Raw genomic sequence first — 21,308 nt, forward strand, 5'->3', positions numbered from 1 at the left:
AAGGGGGAGATTGAAAGCACAAGTGCTCCCTGGGTGGTTTTGGTAATTAATGTCAACATACTTCTTGCTGGACTAATGTTTCTACCTAGTATGTTTCAGATAAGTTCAACAATGGAGTGGCATGGACTAGAGGATGTGGAACCCCTTCAATATGCTAAGGACAAAGGATTGGCTCAAGCTCAGAGCTCAGGACTCTACATTTTATATTTTAGTGATCCAAGATCACATTGAGTCCATAGGGAAGCCAATACTATTAAGAAGGGATGAGGTGTTGCTTAATGGCTTGCTTGCTCAAAGTGCTTAGTGATATGCTCCAAAGCCCTCAACCACTTCCTCACTTCCAAATATGTCTCAAACCAAAAGTCAATCTCGGCCCCACTGATTCTTTCTATCCGGCGCCACCGAGTTCTCTTGACATAGCCACTGCCACAAACCCTAGTCTTTTCGGTCTCACCGATAGGGATCTCGGTCCCACCGAGATGGGATTGCAAACTCTCTGTTGCCTATTGCAATAATCTCGGTCTTACCGAGATATGCGATCGGTCCCAGCGAGTTCGCGATGCAAACTCTCTGTCACCCTTTCGTAACATTTCGGTCCAACCGAGATGAGCGAATCGGTCCCACCGAGTTTGCTTGACCAACTCTCTGTTTGACTATTACCAAAATCGGTCCCACCGAGTTTGTGTAATCGGTCTCACCGAGATTACGTTATGCCCTAACCCTAATGATATCGGTCGCACCGAAACACCTAACGGTCACATTATGAACCAATTCGGTCTGACCGAGTTCTCTGATTCGGTCCCACCGAGTTTGGTGATTTGTGTGTAACGGTTAGATTTTGTGTGGAGGCTATATATACCCCTCCACCCACTCTTCATTCGTGGAGAGAGCCATCAGAACATGCCTACACTTCCAATACATATTTTCTGAGAGAGAACCACCTACACTTGTGTTGAGGTCAAGATATTCCATTCCAACCACATAAATCTTGATCTCTAGCCTTCCCCAAGTTGCTTTCCACTCAAATCTTCTTTCTACCAAATCCAATCCTATGAGAGAGAGTTGAGTGTTGGGGAGACTATCATTTGAAGCACAAGAGCAAGGAGTTCATCATCAACACACCATTTGTTACTTCTTGGAGAGTGGTGTCTCCTAGATTGGCTAGGTGTCACTTGGGAGCCTCCGACAAGATTGTGGAGTTGAACCAAGGAGTTTGTAAGGGCAAGGAGATCGCCTACTTCATGAAGATCTACCCTAGTGAGGCAAGTCCTTCGCGGGCGACGGCCATGGTGGGATAGACAAGGTTGCTTCTTCGTGGACCCTTCGTGGGTGGAGCCCTCCGTGGACTCGCGCAACCGTTACCCTTCGTGGGTTGAAGTCTCCATCAACGTGGATGTACGATAGCACCACCTATCAGAACCACGGATAAAAAATCTCTGTGTCTCCAAATTGCGTTTGCACACTCCAATCCCTTCTCTTTACATTCTTGCAACTTGCATGCTTTACTTTCCGCTGCTCATATACTCTTTGTATGCTTCCATGCTTTCTTGATATGTATTGTGAATGTTTAAACTTGTGCTAATACTCCACTTCAACTTAAGAGATTAAAAACTGCAAATTTTCTTGATTAGAGTCTATTCACCCCCCTCTAGACACCTCTTCTCGATCCTTTCACTTTGTCCCTAGGAGATTAAAATTCCCAAACTTGTGGAGTTCAATCAGCCTGCTTTTGTTTGGGAACCTCATAAGATAAGCCCTGTCTCCATGTTTGTTACATCTCGATTGCCAGTCCCACTTGAACATGTAGTTGAAACCCTCCAGAAATTGTGTCTCATTGATCTCCCTAGAAGCAATAGTGATGATTGCCATTGGGTTAATCTGCTCACTTCTCACCACTTCCTTAGAGTTCTGTATCAGTAACACTCCCAGCCCTCTAGCTGCATACCCAACATATTTAGGCAGAGGTTTTATTTGCTTCAGCTAGTTGCAATCCTCAGTGATGTGAGAATTTTTTCCACAGATAATGCAGTTTGGGAGTTTGTATTCCCTAGCTAGTCTGGTGCCTGAAGTCTTTGCATTTGTTGCACATTGTCCTGAAATTGGTTCCACCTTTATTCAGATCAGTTCCCTCTCTTTGTGTAATTCTGCCAGCACCCCCCCAGTTGCTCTGGTTTTGTCTCAACCCTGTTCCAGTATCAGCTTCTCCTCCATTGCTGGTATCTATGTTGTGTATGTGATTTCCTTTCTCTCTGTCACCCTCAGATTTTTTCCCTTCTGTCTGATTTCCTATTCCAGCAGCCACACCTGCCCCTTGCTATGCCATCTGGGCGAGGAGTGCCCCAAACCATTGTTGTTGCTGAATAAGTTCAAGAGAGGGGTTGAACATATGAACATGGTCTTTACCTTTGTCCTCAGACCCAGCTCGACCAGCCTCTAGTTTTCTCCCCCCTCTCTCTCTTTGTCTTCAGCAGCTTTCCTTGTTTCTGATATCAGCACCTCTCCCCCATTCCCCTGATAATTTGAGGTGCCAGATGTGAATCTGGATCCAAACCCATCGGGGGTCCTGTTAAACTGTTGAGAATTCCCTTTGAATTTGTCAGTCTCTTCCTCTTTCTTTCTGTATTGGAACCCCTTGTTGGGGACATAGTAATTTCAAAAAAAATCCTACGCACACGCAAGATCATGGTGATGCATAGCAACGAGAGGGGAGAGTGTTGTCCACGTACCCTCGTAGACCGTAAGCGGAAGCGTTATGACAACGCGGTTGATGTAGTCGTATGTATTCATGATCGACCGATCCTAGTACCGAAAGTACGGCACCTCCGCGATCTACACACATTTGGCTCGGTGACGTCCCACGAACTCACGATCCAGCAGAGTGTCGAGGGAGAGCTTCGTCAGCACGACGGCGTGATGACGGTGATGATGAATCTACCGGCGCAGGGCTTCGCCTAAGCACTGCAACGATATGACCGAGGTGGATTATGGTGGAGGGGGCACCGCACACGGCTAAAAGATCAATGATCAACTTGTGTGTCTATGGGGTGCCCCTTGGCCACGTATATAAAGGATGGATGGAGGAGGAGGCTGGCCCTCATAGGGCGCACCCAAAGTGTGGAGTCCTACTAGGATTCCATCTCCCACATGGAATAGGAAAAAGGGAAGGGAGAAGGAGAAGGAAGGAAGGGGGCGCCCCCTTTCCCTAGTCCAATTCGGACCAGTCCATGGGGAAGGGGTGCGACCACCCTTGAGGCCTTTCTCTCCTTTCCCGTATGGCCCATTAAGGTCCAATACGAATTCCCGTAACTCTCCGGTACTCCAAAAAATACCCGAATCACTCGGAACCTTTCCGATGTCCGAATATAGCCTTCCAATATATCGACCTTTACGTCTCGACCATTTCGAGACTCCTCGTCATGTCCTCGATCTCATCCGGGACTCTGAACAAACTTTGGGCATCAAATCACATAACTCATAATACAAATCGTCACAGAACGTTAAGCATGCAGACCCTACGGGTCTGAGAACTATGTAGACATGACCGAGACTCATCTCCGGTCAATAACCAATAGCGGAACCTGGATGCTCATATTGGTTCCTACATATTCTACGAAGATCTTTATCGGCCAAACCGCATAACAACATAGTTGTTCCCTTTGTCATCGGTATGTTACTTGCCCGAGATTCGATCGTCGGTATCTCAATACCTAGTTCAATCTCGTTACCGGCAAGTCTCTTTACTCGTTCCGTAATGCATCATCCCGCAACTAACTCATTAGTCATAATGCTTGCAAGGCTTATAGTGATGTGCATTACTGAGAGGGCCCAGAGATACCTCTCCGATACACAGAGTGACAAATCCTAATCTTGATCTATGCCAACTCAACAAATACCATCAGAGACACCTGTAGAGCATCTTTATAATCTCCCAGTTACGTTGTGACATTTGATAGCACACAAGGTGTTCCTCCGGTATTCAGGAGTTGCATAATCTCATAGTCTGAGGAACATGTATAAGTCATGAAGAAAGCAGTAGCAATGAAATTGTAACGATCATAATGCTAAGCTAACGAATGGGTCTTGTCCATCACATCATTCTCCTAATGATGTGACCCCATTCATCAAATGACAACACATGTAACGATCATAATGCTAAGCTAACGAATGGGTCTTGTCCATCACATCATTCTCCTAATGATGTGACCCCATTCATCAAATGACAACACATGTCTATGGTTAGGAAACATAACCATCTTTGGTAAACGAGCTAGTCAAGTAGAGGCATGCTAGGGACACTTTGTTTTGTCTATGTATTCACACATGTACTAAGTTTCCGGTTAATACAATTCTAGCATGAATAATAAACATTTATCATGAAATAAGGAAATAAATAATTACTTTATTATTGCCTCTAGGGCATATTTCCTTCAGTCTCCCACTTGCACTAGAGTCAATAATCTAGTTCACATCGCCATGTGATTTAACACCAATAGTTCACATCACCATGTGATTAACACCCATAGTTCACATCGCCATGTGACCAACACTCAAAGGGTTTACTAGAGTCAGTAATCTTAGTTCACATCGCCATGTGATTAACACCCAAAGAGTACTAAGGTGTGATCATGTTTTGCTTGTGAGAGAAGTTTAGTCAACGGGTCTGCCATATTCAGATCCGTATGTATTTTGCAAATTTCTATGTCAACAATGCTCTGCACGGAGCTACTCTAGCTAATTGCTCCCACTTTCAATATGTATCCAGATTGAGACTTAGAGTCATCTGGATTATTGTCAAAACTTGCATCGATGTAACCCTTTACGACGAACCTTTTGTCACCTCCATAATCGAGAAACATATCCTTATTCCACTAAGGATAATTTTGACCGTTGTCCAGTGATCTACTTCTAGATCACTATTGTACTCCCTTGCCAAACTCAGTGTAGGGTATATAATAGATCTGGTACACAGCATGGCATGCTTTATAGAACCTACGGCTGAGGCATTGGGAATGACTTTCATTCTCTTTCTATCTTCTGTCGTGGTCGGGCTTTGAGTCTTACTCAATTTCACACCTTGCAACACAGGCAAGAACTCTTTCTTTGACTGTTCTGTCGTGGAATAGTCACGACAGATGCCCTCGTGAAAGGACTTAGTCGTGGAGCCATCGCAACTAGGAAGCTTAAAGGGGTTAAAGCGGGACAAAGGATACGAGGGTTATACTGGTTCGGCCCCTTACGGTGAAGGTAAAACCCTACTCCAGTTGAGGTGGAATTACTAGGGTTTCGATGACCAGGGAGCGAATCCGCTATGCCTGGCTACCGATTTGATGTTACTTGCCTTAAGCCGCCGGCGAGTCATCCCCTTATATACACGGGTTGACACCCCGCGGCCTACAGAGTCCCGGCCGACTTATAAACAGTATCCGGCTCGGTGACTAGTTAATCTTGCCTTACAACACAAGTCATGCCATTACGGTGGTTTATCACTACGGGCCTTAAGTCGACTACGGGCTTTAAGCCCTTTATTGAACCGCCATCTTTAAGCTTGATTGGGCTTCATATAATGAATTGCTATAGCATAACCCGGCCCCTCCTGGGCGGGTTACACCAGTAGTTATATCGCCAACATTAGGCCCCAGATTGATTTGAACCGGTTCATGTCAATCTTCAATACTTTAAGAAAAAACCTTCTGGCTTCTGTCTGTGCAAAAGTTATAACCCGCCATGACATCATCTTCTGGATTCATGATAACCCGCCATGACGTCATCTTCCATTAAATTCATTTTTATTCTGTCATATCTCAACGGATCTTTATCTTAATGACCATCCCGAAAATCGAGGCATCGCTATAGTTGGATAATCATGTTTTCGGCCTCCTCGTTTTTCGCGCCCACTTATCAGTCTTCCCTTATAAATACGCACGGCCTTTAGGTCTTTCTTCATTCTCCCCCTTTCTGTCGTCTTCTTCCTCTCGCGATTCCACTGCTACTCGAGCTCCGCCGCCGCCGCCGCAGCAGAGCACCTCATCTTCGTCTATCTTGGCCGCTGCATCAACCTGAATCGACCAGAGAACGGCGGCGATCCTCCGCAGTAGATCTACAGTTGTAAGTCTTCACCTTCCCACACTTCAGATCTGCATTTAGGGTTTTCAAGTTCTTCCGTGTTCTTCATGGTTCAACACAGTTTCTTCGTAGCTCCTCCACCGCGGCTTTATTTGATCCAAAAGTAGTATGGAACTCATGCGGTAGTTGCTTCACATCCATTTTCAATACTAGCAGATCCCTTTTGCTTGTAACAAGACCTCATTAGAGCTCACGAACTCATCTCTACTAGTTTTTAGGTCTAGAATATTTTCTTTTCTGAACCACCGTTTGATCCAAAATAGCAGCTGCAACCTGTGAAACCTGTTTGTGCGATACTTAGGCAAAAAATTGTATCAGTTAGCCATGGAGACTCTTATCGCCGGCTTAAAGAGGCAATGCTCAATGAATAATCCTGACGCCCATGGTAGATTTAAATAATTTAATTGCTACTGTTGCCCATGGCGACTTAAACAATCTGACACAATTAGCCATATATCATTAGGCCCCTTCGTAAGCCGCCATCTTGAATATGAATTGAAATATTTTCTCCGGCTTAAATTTGAACCAGAAATTTTTATTTTGTCATAGGCTTCCATCCTTCATAATGCCGCCCAAAGCTCCCAAAGCACCCATCACATGCAACTGGGTTAAATCCACCGTCACTGATAGCATCTTAGACGGTTTTGTGAAGAGTGGTCATCTGCCGAAGAAACAGATCTTGTCTTATCGTGCTCCTGACCCGTCAGAAGAAAAACCTCAACCCAAGGATGGGGAAGTTGTCATTTTTACTGATCACATGAGCCGGGGCTTTGCTCCACCCGGCTCAAAAAAAAATCTGAGACGTCTTGCACTTTTTTGACCTGCGACCTCAAGACATCGGACCCAATTCCGTGTCAAACATCTGCAATTTCCAAGTATTTTGTGAGGTGTACCTTGGAGAAGAACCCAGCTTACTACTCTTTAGAGAGTTATTTTATCTGAACCGTCAAAACGAATGTGCCCACGGGCCCAGCTTGGAGCTTGGCGGAATCTCAATCCAGCGACGTAGAGACTGCCTGTTCCCTTATGCCGAGCTGCCGAGTCACCCTAAAGATTGGAACCAGACATGGTTCTACTGTCAGGATACTTCTCCGGCTAATGAGAACCCTTTGCCCGGCTTTCGCGCTCTGCGCCTGGAATCAACTCACCCCTTACCAGATAAATTATCTCCGGCTGAACGTCAGACACTTGCCCCCGCCATAAACAAGATCAAAGCTCTTCTCGGGAACGACCTAAACGGCATTGACTTGGTCCGGGTTTGGATTGCCTGGCGGGTGATTCCTTTGAGCCGCCGCCCCGGCTTGATGTGCGATTACACAGGCCAGAAAAATGCTCCTCTATGACACAGTCCTGACGACTTACCTGAGGATATCGTTGATGACATGACCAAGTCTCTTCTGAATGAGAGCCTGGCAGATTGCGGGAAAGCGGGCTTAAGTCCTTTCTGCAAGGCTAACCCGACTCCAGCAGTAAACCATTAACTTGAGCATCTTACTTTCCACTTTGACAATTTCATCTTTACTCAAAAGCTCTTGCTATATTTTACAGGCTGGTGATAAATTCTGGAAGGTCAAGTATGACCATGAGGCTGCAAAGAAGGCCAGAAAAGCCAAGAAAGCCGCCAGGAAAGCCACTGCCCGTAAGAAGGGAAACAAACCTAGCGCCTCGGATATGTTTCATCTGGATGATACCTCTGAGTCAGAGGTAACTCTTGACTCTTTAGGCTCCTTCTTTAACCATCTTATTGACACTGATTATCAGCAGGAGGATACGGGAGCAAGTCATGCAGTAACTGAAGAGGTAACTATAATTTCCTCCGACTCCGAGCCTTTGCCGAGACAGAAAGTCCGAAGGGTAACCCGGAAAGTAAGATTTTCACATCCTTTAGCTTATCAAGATCCTCAATTTCTTTTGAAGCAACAGATTCACGAGAGTCGTAGGCAGACCCGGACCAGTAAAGATGCGGACCTCTCCTCCGGCTTACCCGATGCAACAAGAAAACACCGGCCTGAGGTTATCTCTGATTTATATTCTTTGTATCCTTTGGCGGGTTTCACTCGTCAACCACTCAATTCCTCTGACTCAAACTATCAGGGAACTTCACCTTCCTCCGGCGAATCAATGCAGTCTAGCATGCCGGCTTTCAAAACCGCGACAATCTGTTTATCTTGTGCTTATCTTACTCATGTTTTTGTACTAACCCTTTAATTTCCAGTGTACAAGTAAAGCCCAGCAAGAGGATGAAGAGAAGTAAGCCGGCCGAAGAGCCAGTCTTTGCTAAACCGGAGCTCAGAGTGGCTGCTCCTGATACTTCCGCTCATGAGCCGCCGCCTGAACCAGCCCATGACACTCCAACTCTCACCACTGATCCGTCCATCGAACAAACTATGGAAGGTTCTGAGAACCCGGAGAACCCTAGCCCGGCCAAGGCGGATGACCCGGACGTCGAAATCATACGGACTGACTTCGTTGAACCGAGGAGACCCACCGCGCTGGCCAAGTGCTTCGCCAAAGAAGAACTTCTGGAACGTCGCAAAACCCGGCTGGATGTCACTGATTATGCTCATCTGAGTATTGGAGAAATCGTCTCTGGTTATGTAAACCAAGTGCACAACAGCCTGGATCTGGAAGTTGATATGGTGAAACAAATACACCAAAAATCTGAGGTATAACTCTTGTTGCTTGTTCCTTAGTTATCCTTACTATGCCAGCCCCCAAGTCTATTACTTATGATGAAATATGTTATAGACTTATCACCAGCTTAATAATCACTGCAAGAAAACCGGCTTATCCGGTAGCACCCAAGGGCCGGTTTAGACAACATATTTGAACCGGTCTTCACCGTATTTTAACCAAGTACTTGAACAACAATATGCATTAGCCCCCAAGTGCCAAGTATCTTTGCTTGCAAAATGCTTGGGACTTTATTTCCATGAACCGCCACTGTAATTAGAGCTCTTTAGCATACATTAGCCCCCAAGTGCCAAGTATCTTTGCTTGCAAACTGCTTGGGACTTAATGTTGCATTATTATAATCCTAACTGTAACCCGGAATTTATACAGGCCGCCATTAAGCAATTTGAATCGGAGATCTCCGACTTGAAGAATCGCCAGAAAACACAAGAAAGTGAAACCCAAAAGGCGAATTCCAAGTTTGAAGTCAGTGTATCCGCACAAGAGAAATTGAAAAAGAAGTTTGAGGCAGAGAGAAAGGCCTGGGCAGATGAGAAGACCGCTTTACTCAACCGGGCTGAACAAGCGGAGGCCACTCTTGCAGAAACAACCGCCGAGCTATCCGGCTTAAAACGCCAGATATCTCAGATGGTCTCAGCAATCTTTGGTAAGTTATTCTGTAAGTGTTAGCTAGCTTGAATCTTTTTCAACAAACATCTCAATTGTCCTCAGCTCATCTGACCTTGTAATGCAGGCTCCAGGAGTGCCAATCTCAACCAGAATATGCTGACAAAACTAAAGGCCGTTTATACCCTGGTGGAACAACTCTACACCGGGTCACAACGTGCCTTAGCCGTCGTGGCTCTGTCAAATGAAGTTCCCACTCATCTGGTGGATGTGCTAAGGCGGCTTGCCGTGCTACCTCAACGTTTCCAGGAATTGAGACGGGCTTCTGCGAGAGACGGAGCCATAGCTGCCTTAAGCCGGGCCAAGGCGTGGCTACCGGAGCTAGACCCGGCCGACATCGCCCTTGGGTATCCCAGTTTGAAGGAGGACGGCACCCCATTTGACCAGAAGGATTTCGCCGCTTGCGTGAAGGACGTACGTCCTGTGGCCACTCTGATCGGTAATGATACGGATCTTACCAAATACCAACCGGGTTATGACGCCGATAATCAGAGAATTCCAACACCACATTATGAGGCAATCAGTCTGATCCCTCCCCCTCGTAAGCATACTTTCGCCCCTGAAGTTAATCCGGCCGGGTTAATTGATGATGAAGCTGAATTTGAAGCCTTGAGTGGCATTGACTGGAAATCATCAACCTTCCAGGACAGGGAAACAGACGGAGGAGCGGAAAGGGATGAACCGGAAGCTTCAGCCCAACAACACCTTTGATCCCTCAGGCGGCTCATATTTATGTCTTGATAAAAAACAATGCTTCACTATTTGGACTCGGGGAGTCATGTAATAGAATAGGAAAACACTTATTTTTGTCGCGCCATAGCGCATTTGTGTGGCTCTCAACACTGTTTAAGCCGCCATCTTATATTCCCCTGTTTTATGCTGATCCTCTTCTTTCCTTATGTTTAAAGGGCTGCCTTTAACTGTCCTGCATAGAGAACAAATTACAAGTCCCTTGGCGGCTTACCGCATAGAGGGTCATATATTTTACATATAACCCGGAGTATGAATCAAAATCATAAAAAGCCGGTTCTCAATTATATCTTTGAGACAACCATAACATCATACCTGTGACCCTTCAATTATACTTCCGGTTTATGTGACCCGAACAATGAGGGTGAGAACCCAACTCTGTAATACGATGTTTATTATATGCGATCATCTTTATTGATCAAGGTTAAGCCGGTGGAATAGGAACCACCCTTGAACACTTTATACATGATCAAAAAAACTTCAAATGGAATCCAAAAAATTGTTTACAAGAAGAGACTTCAAAAATTTGGAGGCTTTTGATTCGAATACGACCAGAAAACCATCCCAAATGGGTTAAGCTAAGATTCGAATACGATCATATAGCCCCCAGTGGCTTTGGCGTTGCCGATCAAGAGGGTACCGATAGCTATGTTCTCTTTGGTTCGAATACGACCTATGTTTGAACAGGAAGCCCCCAAATGACCTTGAGAGTTGTTTAACGACGCAGATTTGAATACGATCCACGTCGGTTCCCAAAGGGGGTTGAGCTATGATTCAAATATGATCAAGAAACTCCCCAGTGAGCTCGGCAGTGTGCCGATCGAAAGGGTATCGACAGCTATGTTCTCTTTGGTTCGAATACGACCTATGTTTGAACAGGAAGCCCCCTAGTGACCATGATTTTTAACGGCTAGATTCGAATACGATCATAAGCCGGATCAGCCCCCAAGTGATCATGTGATATCATAATGAAAATAACAATGACACATTTACCTTTGAGGGGAAAAAGGACAGAGGTCCTGCTTTATTATTTATCACAATATATACATTGTCACGGAAGTATGTACATTATGAGAGCCGGTGGCTCAAGTGTAATAAGGCCGAAGCTGAGCTATATTCCACGGCTGGCGGGTCTCCTCCTCCGACTTACGTGAATCTTTGTGTTCTCGAACATCGATGAGGTAGTATGACCCGTTGTGCAAGTTCTTGCTGACCACAAAGGGCCCTTCCCAAGGCGGGGATAACTTGTGTGCATCAGTTTGATCCTGGATGAGCCGGAGTACCAAGTCACCTTCCTGAAAGGTTCTGGACTTAACCCGGCGGCTGTGATAGCGGCGCAGGTCTTGTTGGTAAATCGCCGAGCGAGCTGCTGCTATGTCGCGCTGTTCATCCAACAAGTCAAGAGCATCCTGACACGCTTGTTCATTGTCCGTCTCAACATAAGCCGCCACACGAGGCGAGTCATGACGGATGTCGCTAGGGAGAACCGCCTCGGCTCCGTAAACCATGAAGAAAGGCGTATAACCCGTAGACCTATTAGGAGTAGTATTGATGCTCCATATCACAGAGGGTAACTCCTCCACCCAACAACCCGGAGTCCGCTGCAAAGGGACCAAAAGCCGGGGCTTGATGCCTTTCAAGATTTCCTGATTGGCTCTCTCAGCTTGACCATTGGATTGGGGGTGAGCCACTGATGAAACATCAAGTCGAATATGCTCTCGTTGACAAAATTCTTCCATGGCGCCTTTAGACAGATTGGTACTGTCGGGGATATACCCCGCGGTATGACCCGGCCGGAAGTATGACCCGGCCGGGCTTGGCGCTTCACCGTGACCCGCCGGAGGACTGGCAACTCACGGGTCTGGCGGCTCACTGTCAGACGACTCACGGATGACCCTGACGGCGGGTCAGATAGAAGACTAGGCCCAAGGCCCAGAAGGCCAGCTCATGTTATGGTGGGCCGGCTTAAAAGGAAAGGGATGACGAATATTTCCTATACGCGGAAGCAAGACCCGGACTTGTATTCAACTTGTAAGAAAAGATAGACTAGCCCTAGTCCTACTAGGACTCCACATGTAACCCGCCCCTCTAACTTATATAAGGAGGGGCAGGGCACCCCAAAGAAGGACAAGTAACAAGAAACAATCTCTAGGGCTAGACACAAAGAGCCAGCCAAGCCGGCGACTCACTCATGATCATAATGAGACCTAGCCTCAAACAACATGTAGGGTTATTACCGGATGATGTTTCCCGGGGCCCGAAGCTGTCTAAATCCTTGTCTTGTGTGTTGCGTCTCTCGTCCCGATCAACCCCTCTCAGGCTACCACATAGATGCGTTGGCCTCGAGACTAAGTCCTCACACTAAGGACATCTGCCGTGACAATTCCACGACAGTTGGCGCCCACCGTGGGGCCTGCGCACGGTGGTGTTGAGTTCTTGAAGGGATCTTTCCTAGGGTTTCGAAGAGTTCGTGAATTTCGGGATAAAGAAGAGCCGGTACAGAACAGTCACGCAGGATAAACCGGCGTGGATAACCTTGAGCGGAGCCAGCAAGTTTTCGTTGTTCCAGAGTCGTCACCTAACTTTGGAGTTGGCATATATGAGATTGAGATGAAAGATTTAAGAGTCGCGCGCATGCGGCCAGGCGATCCGCCCAGATCGATTTCCGTTGCGCTGTTCTACAAAAGTCGCCGAGACCGACAGAGAGATTCCCTTGGCATCGTTGCAGAAATCCACCGAAGGCGTTTCGTTTTCCGGATCGAAGCCAAAAAAACAAATCGTTGCGGCTGCGCGTAGCCAGTCAAGAAAATACGATCACGTCTTACCATCTACGGACAAGTACACAAGACCTGAATTGCTTCTACTACTGATACTTGTCAGATCAGAAGACTCTCCCAAGGGAATCATCTATAAATTGCTACGTGCAGACGGGTCAAATCCAAAGAAACATCAAGTGCTACTAGTACTCGGTCACGTGATTACACGAAGCCGCAATCAATTTAAGGCAAGTACCGCTGGACCAACGCGTCAACATCCGCGTGTTTTGTTGCGGCTAATTATTACTTCCAAGCCATAGCTGCTGGCACTACTCCACGTCAGTATACAAAAGAAGAAAAAGAAAAGGAGCACTTCGAGTTGGATTGTAACTTGGCTGTCAAATCCGACTGTTGATCCTCCAATCTGCAGGAGAAGCAGGGCTACATACAGACCATGTTCGGTTCAAGTTCCAAAAAAAAGAGGGCCAAAAGGAAAGAGAAGAAGATGCCTCTACGATTATTTTGTTTTCCAAATAAGGTCACAAGGGAACTTGTGCACCGGTCAAACACGAGAGGGCCAAGTTAACATGCATACAGGCTTCATCAATTCAGGTCTTCATGTGCTAGCTCCAAGGGAAGTACTACAACCTGCGTTCCTCTGTATACACAGTGGCCAAAAACTTGAAGATGGAGACTGGCGTCTCCAGCATTTCCGCGTCCAGCGACGTCGCGACCGCGGCCGGCCTCCAGCGTCGTCGCGTCCGCGTCTGGCGCTCCCGCGCTGACGGACGACCTCCAGCATTTTTCGTCTGCTGCTGTTGTCTTCGCCTCCGCCGCGTACCTGTCGGCGACGTGTCCTTACGATCTAGCGTCGCTGGCTGCGGCCCTTTGCCTCAAGTCGCTGCTGCAGCTTGCCTCCACCGGTTCAAACCGTCGTCACTACCTGCCTCGGCCGACAGCCGGAGCATCACCAATTCGCCGCAACGCTCCACGCCACCGCTGTGTGTGTCGACCCGCCGTCTGCGCAAAGCCGGCCTTCGCCTCGAGCCTCCAACACCGAGCCGTCACACGTTGCTCCGGTTCTGCTGCCACAAGTTGCCGCCACCAAGTTACCTTGCCGGCGCGTCGAGCCACCCCGGCCACGCCGCCTCGCCTTGTTTCCAAATTGCTCTGCAGATATCTGCGGATAGAATCAGGTGCACTCGTCTCTGTTAAATTGCTCTGCGTATTAAGTGCATATTATACAAAACATATGTTGTCTGCTCGTGCTATTTTATGCTCGCAGATCTATTCAGCTCAAGAGTTTTTTGTTGGCGTTTTTTATTGCGTCACTTCCAACAATCTTTTGAGTCGCCATGACGCGCGATTCAAACAACAGACGCGCGCTTCAGACAACTTGCAATGTGGAGGACAACTCGCTCGTCCGTGACGGTTTACAACACTATGGGCGACTTACCTGTCCGACCCCGTGGCCGACTCTCCCGTCCACGCCGTTTTACAATGCCACGGCCGACTCGTCTGTTGATCGGGCGAATCAAGTGGTCAGCACCATCACGCACCGGCGTTTGCGCCCGCTTACTGATGGAACAGGTGTGCGCAAGTCGCCGCCCGTGCAGCTTAATTTACATCAACCCGCCGGAGCCGTGTTGAGCCGCCCTTGCCGTTTTGAGCCGCCGGGGTTATATTAAGTCGCCGGTCTGCCTGAGCCGCCGGAACTATATTGAGTCGCTGCTCTGCCTGAGCCACCTCTGTCGCGATAAACGGATCATCCGTCGTCCAAACAGATCAGGTGATATCCATCCAAGTTTGATTTATTAGCACATGTTGTTTTTGTCAAAGAACAAGTTTATCTTTGCCTTGGTCTGCAATATTGTTTATGCAGGGCAATTATTTATAACAAAAAGTGATATTATACCGCGGACATGGAGGCACGCCAACATCTTTGGGCACAGGTGGTTGTCGTTACTCAACGGACTCCCGCACCGGCTTACAGCGCCGTGGCCGTCTCTCGCGACCGCGCCGGCTTACAAATGCCGTGGCCGTCTCTAGCGACCACGCCAGCTTACAACAAGGAGGACAACTCACACGTCTGCGACCGGCTTACAAAGAATACTTAACCCGGAACACAACCTGTCAAATTTGTTCTTCTGTTTATATTGCAGATTAGTTTAACATGGATAAATCCAAATTAAACTGGGGGCTAATGTCGGGGATATACCCCGCGGTATGACCCGGCCGGAAGTATGACCCGGCCGGGCTTGGCGCTTCACCGTGACCCGCCGGAGGACTGGCAACTTACGGGTCTGGCGGCTCACTGTCAGACGACTCACGAGCCTGACGACTCACGGATGACCCTGACGGCGGGTCAGATAGAAGACTAGGCCCAAGGCCCAGAAGGCCAGCTCATGTTATGGTGGGCCGGCTTAAAAGGAAAGGGATGACGAATATTTCCTTTACGCGGAAGCAAGACCCGGACTTGTATTCAACTTGTAAGAAAAGATAGACTAGCCCTAGTCCTACTAGGACTCCACATGTAACCCGCCCCTCTAACTTATATAAGGAGGGGCAGGGCACCCCAAAGAAGGACAATTAACAAGAAACAATCTCTAGGGCTAGACACAAAGAGCCGACCAAGCCGGCGACTCACTCATGATCATAATGAGACCTAGCCTCAAACAGCATGTAGGGTTATTACTAGATGATGTTTCCCGGGGCCCGAAGCTGTCTAAATCCTTGTCTTGTGTGTTGCGTCTCTCGTCCCGATCAACCCCTCTCAGGCTACCACATAGATGCGTTGGCCTCGCGACTAAGTCCTCACACTAAGGACATCTGCCGTGACAATTCCACGACAGGTGGCGCCCACTGTGGGGCCTGCGCACGGTGGTGTTGAGTTCTTGAAGGGATCTTTCCTAGGGTTTCGAAGAGTTCGTGAATTTCGGGATAAAGAAGAGCCGGTACAGAACAGTCATGCAGGATAAACCGGCGTGGATAACCTTGAGCGGAGCCAGCAAGTTTTCGTTGTTCCAGAGTCGTCACCTAACTTTGGAGTTGGCATATATGAGATTGAGATGAAAGATTTAAGGGTCGCGCGCATGCGGCCAGGCGTTCCGCCCAGATCGATTTCCGTTGCGCTGTTCTACAAAAGTCGCCGAGACCGACAGAGAGATTCCCTTGGCATCGTTGCAGAAATCCACCGAAGGCGTTTCGTTTTCCGGATCGAAGCCAAAAAAAACAAATCGTTGCGGCTGCGCGTAGCCAGTCAAGAAAATACGATCACGTCTTACCATCTACGGACAAGTACACAAGACCTGAATTGCTTCTACTACTGATACTTGTCAGATCAGAAGACTCTCCCAAGGGAATCATCTATAAATTGCTACGTGCAGACGGGTCAAATCCAAAGAAACATCAAGTGCTACTAGTACTCGGTCACGTGATTACACGAAGCCGCAATCAATTTAAGGCAAGTACCGCTGGACCAACGCGTCAACATCCGCGTGTTTTGTTGCGGCTAATTATTACTTCCAAGCCATAGCTGCTGGCACTACTCCACGTCAGTATACAAAAGAAGAAAAAGAAAAGGAGCACTTCGAGTTGGATTGTAACTTGGCTGTCAAATCCGACTGCTGATCCTCCAATCTGCAGGAGAAGCAGGGCTACATACAGACCATGTTCGGTTCAAGTTCCAAAAAAAAGAGGGCCAAAAGGAAAGAGAAGAAGATGCCTCTACGATTATTTTGTTTTCCAAATAAGATCACAAGGGAACTTGTGCACCGGTCAAACACGAGAGGGCCAAGTTAACATGCATACAGGCTTCATCAATTCAGGTCTTCACGTGCTAGCTCCAAGGGAAGTACTACAACCTGCGTTCCTCTGTATACACAGTGGCCAAAAACTTGAAGATGGAGACGCGACTGGCGTCTCCGGCATTTCCGCGTCCAGCGATGTCGCGACCGCGGCCGGCCTCCAGCGGCGTCGCGTCCGCGTCTGGCGCTCCCGCGCTGACGGACGACCTCCAGCATTTTTCGTCTGCTGCTGTTGTCTTCGCCTCCGCCGCGTACCTGTCGGTGACGTGTCCTTACGATCTAGCGTCGCTGGCTGCGGCCCTTTGCCTCAAGTCGCTGCTGCAGCTTGCCTCCACCGGTTCAAACCGTCGTCACTACCTGCCTCGGCCGACAGCCGGAGCATCACCAATTCGCCGCAACGCTCCACGCCACCGCTGTGTGTGTCGACCCGCCGTCTGCGCAAAGCCGCGGCCGGCTCATCTGTCTGCTCCCGCGGCCGACTCGGCCGTGATTGGTTTCAGCTTCACCGTGATGATCATCAACTCCGCGGTGGATAATTTCTGGCCTGACATATCAGGTGAAATCAATCCAGTAAATTTTTATATATTATATATTGTTTTCTTTAAAAAGAGCAATTACTCTGGCTTGCGAGGTTTTTGATATAGGACAATTGTTCACTACATCAACACAATGTGGTTGACTCGCCCATCCGCGCGGCTTACCGCGCGGGCGATCGATTCACCCGTCCGGACCGGCTTACAACACCACGGCCGGTTCATCTGTCTGTGCCGCCTCTAATGCAATGGTCGTCTTTACCATCCGTCTCTTGCGGGTTGGTCTATATAAACACGCTGGGCCGCACCTGTATGCATGAGCTGTTTATTAAATCTGAGCGAGTCACTGCTTGGGAAGCCCGGTTTTCTTTCAACAAATTGGAGGCAAATTATCATGTATTATCAGCCGCCGTCTGCACTCGATGGTTCAATGGGCAGGCGCACAAGTCGCCACCACTACAGTTTGGTTAACTTCAAAACATCCAGTTGGAAGAAACCATTGGCCGAGTTGCTGACACGGCTCATACGCGATCATTTATAACCCGCCGCAGTCACTTCAACCTTCTGTGGATTCACATCGCGCTATCAACACCAATGATATACACCTTATGCTATGGTCAATATGGAGAATCTCAAAGCCAACTCCTCGAGTCGTCTTGAGACTCGGGGGCTACAATTATATGACTCAGCACCATTGGTCGGCTTCAATGCATTCGAGAACCCCGGGTCGTTGGAGGGAAAAATAATCCGGTCCCGGAGGCTACCGCCATATTGGTGAAAAGTTTAAAGGCCGTCAGAAAATTTCTGGCTTAAAAAGAAGGATTCCGGTTTAGACCCGGCTCAAGAGACGTGACATCTCCCACAAAGCACTGAAGCTCTTAAATATCCGGTTTAAAATCCGGTTCAAGGGAAATTTATCTGCCACAAAGTTTTGAAGCTCTCAAATCCGGTTCAAGGTAAATTTGTTTATCACAAAAATTTGAAACTTTCAATATCTGGTTTAAGAATTTTCCGGTTCAAAAAGAATTGATCTCTCGCAAAGTTCGAATTCTTAGGAAAAATTAAAGGGACCAAAGAGAGTCGGTTACAAAGCACAACTCAAACATAGGTACCCTGCTTTAATGGCCATTAGGAGCTAATCGTATTCGAATTTAGCTTAACCCTTTGGGTGTGACCCTGATCGTATTCGAATCAGAGTCGTTAAATATTCTCATGATCACTAGGGGGCTTCCTGTTCAAACATAGGTCGTATTCGAACCAAAGAGAACATAGCTGTCGGTACCCTCTTGATCGGCACACTGCCGAGCTCACTAGGGGCTTCTTGATCGTATTCGAATCATAGCTCAACCCCTCTTGGGAACCGACGTGGATCGTATTCGAATCAGCGTCGTTAAACAACTCTCAAGGTCATTTGGGGGCTTCCTGTTCAAACATAGGTCGTATTCGAACCAAAGAGAACATAGCTGTCGGTACCCTCTTGATCGGCAATGCCAAAGCCACTGGGGGCTATATGATCGTATTCGAATCTTAGCTTAACCCCTTTGGGACGGTTTTCTGATTGTATTCGAATCAGAAGCCTCAAAAATTTTGAAGTCTCTTATTTGCAAACAATTTTTGGATTTTATTTGAAGCTCTTTTTCATATTTAAAGTGTATATGAGTGGTTGTTATTTAACCCGGCTTGATTTCCAATGATAAATCGCCAGCTTATGACAATCATCATCTATATGGAAGCATTGGCTTCTAAGGATTGGGTTATCACCCTTACTGCACAGGTCATGTAAACCGGCAGTACAAATTCAATATCACAGTGGTTATATGTGAGATATTATGACCCGCCCTGCGGTAAACCGCCAAGGGATCTTGTGATCTACTTGTGTGCAGGATAAGACTACATTTGGGTGGTTACCCGCCCTGGCTTTTAACGTTAAGTCGCCAGGGCATATGTTGTTTAAACTCTGTGCATGATTTACAGGGCTATGACTTACATAAATGATTAAGTTCAAGCCCATCATCAAAGATTGAAATTGGTGTCTCAAAAGGGTTATCAATTCTTGATTTTCTCAAAGGCTATAAGCCGCCGGGTTATAAAAATTTCAGTTTACAATGGAGGCGTATTAAATCGTCATCGGCCGAGAGCCGCCGGGTATTTAAACTCCGGGTTTGCTTATCAACAGATGAGGTATTCAAAGTCGCTTTGGCGTAATGGCTATTATTTTATCAATGGATATAATTTATTCTACAATGGAAGGAATAGTCCCGAGTCGCTGCAGGCTAACGACCCGGCACTTGGGGGCTACATTATTCAAATTGATATTACATCAAATATGCAAGTCCCATGTCATTGCCAGCATGCACCATGGCACTTGGGGGCTAATGCAAAGTCATTTTTTGCTCAACTTATTGAAGACCTGACTCATCACGTTCTAAATTAGTTGGCCCTTAGGGGCTACCAATTGCTCCTGTCGAAAATTCAAGACAATTCTAGGATGACCCGGCTACACTACTATGACTATAGCCGACTCATGGGGGCTACACAACTGGATTTTATTTAAAGCCATGGTGATAAGTCCCGGCTTATTCATGCTGATTAAACCGGCCCTTGGGGGCTACAGGTAATATGGATATAAGGGAGAAATATCTTCAAATTCTCAGTTTTGAGTAAATCAGATTGACCTGGTGTCTGCAAAAATCATAAACCGGCGTCGGCGACAATTATGACTTGGCATCATCTATTTATAACCCGGCAATTTTGGTACTTATAAACCGGCAAGTTTTATATCTTTAAGCCGGCTGAATATAAGTTGAATATTTGAAGACCAATATTTTTGTCAAGTCAGAGCATTGAAAGCCGACTCAAGTGGATTATCTCTTACAATATTTCTCAATAAGAGACCAATGTCAGCAAATTGACACTGAAGCTGGCCTGTTGACCCGGATTTTTCAAAGGAAGTATCTGGATTTTTTGCATTGGCAAAATTTGAACATATCTGCTAAAGAGATTTGCTATGAGATTATGGATACATATCAAGAAGGAAGATGACAAGGACTTTAGGATGATCAAGTGCCGGCTTACAAAGAATACTTAACCCGGAACACAACCTGTCAAATTTGTTCTTGTGTTTATATTGCAGATTAGTTTAACATGGATAAATCCAAATTAAACTGGGGGCTAATGTCGGGGATATACCCCGCGGTATGACCCGGCCGGAAGTATGACCCGGCCGGGCTTGGCGCTTCACCGTGACCCGCCGGAGGACTGGCAACTCACGGGTCTGGCGGCTCACTGTCAGACGACTCACGAGCCTGACGACTCACGGATGACCCTGACAACGGGTCAGATAGAAGACTAGGCCCAAGGCCCAGAAGGCCAGCTCATGTTATGGTGGGCCGGCTTAAAAGGAAAGGGATGACGAATATTTCCTTTACGCGGAAGCAAGACCCGGACTTGTATTCAACTTGTAAGAAAAGATAGACTAGCCCTAGTCCTACTAGGACTCCACATGTAACCCGCCCCTCTAACTTATATAAGGAGGGGCAGGGCATCCCAAAGAAGGACAAGTAATAAGAAACAATCTCTAGGGCTAGACACAAAGAGCCGGCCAAGCCGGCGACTCACTCATGATCATAATGAGACCTAGCCTCAAACAGCATGTAGGGTTATTACCGGATGATGTTTCCCGGGGCCCGAAGCTGCCTAAATCCTTGTCTTGTGTGTTGCGTCTCTCGTCCCGATCAACCCCTCTCAGGCTACCACATAGATGCGTTGGCCTCGCGACTAAGTCCTCACACTAAGGACATCTGCCGTGACAATTCCACGACAGGTACCATTGTCAGTTATAATGTTCTGTGGAAAACCAAAGCGAAATATCACCTTTTTCATGAACTGAACCGCCGTGGCTGCATCACACTTACTAACTGGCTCTGCCTCAACCCACTTTGTGAACTTGTCAACCGCCACCAAGAGGTGGGTCTTCTTAT

This window comes from Aegilops tauschii, chromosome 4 (genome assembly GCF_002575655.3).
Source record: "Aegilops tauschii subsp. strangulata cultivar AL8/78 chromosome 4, Aet v6.0, whole genome shotgun sequence".
NCBI lineage: Eukaryota > Viridiplantae > Streptophyta > Magnoliopsida > Poales > Poaceae > Aegilops > Aegilops tauschii.